The sequence below is a fragment of the Aplysia californica genome, unplaced genomic scaffold (genome assembly GCF_000002075.1).
Source record: "Aplysia californica isolate F4 #8 unplaced genomic scaffold, AplCal3.0 scaffold00011, whole genome shotgun sequence".
Taxonomy (NCBI): Eukaryota; Metazoa; Mollusca; class Gastropoda; order Aplysiida; family Aplysiidae; genus Aplysia; species Aplysia californica.
This window is the reverse complement of record NW_004797281.1, coordinates 1,718,268-1,720,684: the sequence shown is the minus strand read 5'-3', so window position 1 is coordinate 1,720,684 and position 2,417 is coordinate 1,718,268.

Genomic DNA, 2,417 nt, shown 5'->3' with positions numbered 1-2,417 from the left:
ATACACACACACACACATACACACACATACACACACACGCACACTCATACATACACACACAAATACACACACACGCACACACATACATACACACACAAACACACACACACACACACACACACACACACACACACACACACATACTAACATAGAGAGAGAGATAGAGAGAGAGAAGGAGAGAGACAGAGAGATAGAGAGAGAGAGACAGAGAAATAAGAAGAGATCGCACTATTATCAAGTATACATCTCTCTCTTTCTTCGGGTATCTAATATAACACTCATATGCAGAGTCGAAAGAGCCCGGCTCTTAAATAATCTATTAATTGATCTAAATTGTTTCAAGACGACAGTAACACAAGTTTAGCAAAATGGCACGCTCACAGAACAGACGCAAATCACGATCCAGGTATCACAATTTTGAACCATATTACCGCAGTCAGAAACATAATAACTTCAGGCTCTTTGCACAGAGATGTAGATCTATACTTATTTTCTGCAGCCTCATCTCGCCGATTGGCGATGTCTACCATCTTGTTTCTTTGGATTTTCCCTAAAATATGATGGCAAATTGTTAAAGAAACGTCTTTGCAACAACCAAAAAAAAAAAAAAGAAAAGATTTTAAGAATAAAATAAAATACAATTAAACCATTTTAAAATAAACATAGCAATATCTAGTTTGGTTTGAACAATCAGACGACAGCGATAGATATCACCATGATTTATCCCTCTGAAATTGTGTATTTCAAAATATTAAGATTTTACCGCCGTCCAGGTGGGTATGTATTACGTGGGCAAGTGGATATTAGGAAAGAACGTAGGTAGAATAGGGGTGGGGGTGGAGGGTTTGCTAGCTAGAAGAATATAGCTGTTAGAAAGTAGGTGGGTAGGTAGGTTGGTAGGAAGGCAGACAGGCAGGCAGGCTGGGAGGTAGGCAGGTAGATAAGTAGGTCGGTATATAAGACAATCTCCCGAGAACGAATAAAACTGAACTGCCTTAATTCTTGATTAAAACAAAAAAGACCAAACAAAACAAAACGAAACAAGAACAACAACCCTTCCCCAAATCTCCAAAATCGGTTACAGCAGATACTGGTTGACCGGTTCTATTCTTAAGTACCGGTACTGCAAAGCTTTGAGCCAGCCCTCTTCCGTCCCCTTGGCGTTTCGTTCGGATGTCTTATCATCCCCAGCCACGTGACAAATTGCTCCAGGCCAAGGGTATCACGCAACTAAACTATATGACGCGTTACGGTCAGACAAAGAGGGATGCTTATCATTTTTCTTTATAGTAGAGGGTTTTACGGCGCTCGCAACTGCATAAAGGTCATATGAGCGCCAAGGGGTGGGTGTCAACAGAGAAGTCTTTACAGGGAATCAGACTTACTCTACTCACCTCTCTAGCTTCAACAGCACAAGGTCTGCTTCGACTATCAAGGCACCCCGGAAATAGCAGGTCAAAAGAGTGTGACAAACGTACAAAAGAAGTAGAGGGAAATGACGATGGTAAGGATTAGGAAAGAAAAAGCAGCAGTCCCCTGTTGTAGATCAGGCACAGCTATGAGCGTGACATGAATCAGCCCATTTACAATTCTCCTGGGCTTGAACGAGAAATGTCCCCCCTTTGGGAATGACCTAAAGACACTACAGTCAGTGGCTTTTCCTGGGGGGAAGAGGGATGCTTATTCAATTAAATGTAATTTATGCAAGGTCGATGAGAATTCTGCTTACAGGCATCTAGTGGTAGAGACTTAGTTTCTTCGGATGTACACATGCATTATCGCAAACCTGATTTAGCACAACATCTCCCCCGCCTCCCTCTCCCCGACACGCAGACACACCCATACACACACACACACACACACACACACACACACATACACACACACACAAGCACACACATGCACACACATGCACACACATGCACACACAATCCTTATCCCCCACACATATACACATACCCCAACGTCACACCCCCCCCACACACACACCCACTCACGTACACCATACACACACACACATACACACACACACACACACACACACACACACACACACATCCCAAGCTTACCCCACTCTGTGGGACAATCATAATAGAATTTCATAGCTCAGACCTTTCTTTACCCTTCAATGTTCACTTTTTGTCCTCGGTTTTCCTCTTCCATTCTTTTCTATTTAGACTCTGTTACAACCCTCCTAATTTTCCTTATCCTCTGCTCTCTTGGGCACCTCATCATAACCACCGCCCCCTCCCCGCTCCCCATGCAGCGACCTCCCTCTGTGTAATTGTAAATTCATCAATTTATGCAATCAGAACACGCCACCGTTCTACCAAACCCCTAAACATCTCCTACGCACTTGTATTCTAAATAATTAGTTCTCGGTCTTTTTTTTTTCTAGAGGGGAAGTTTGAGAAATT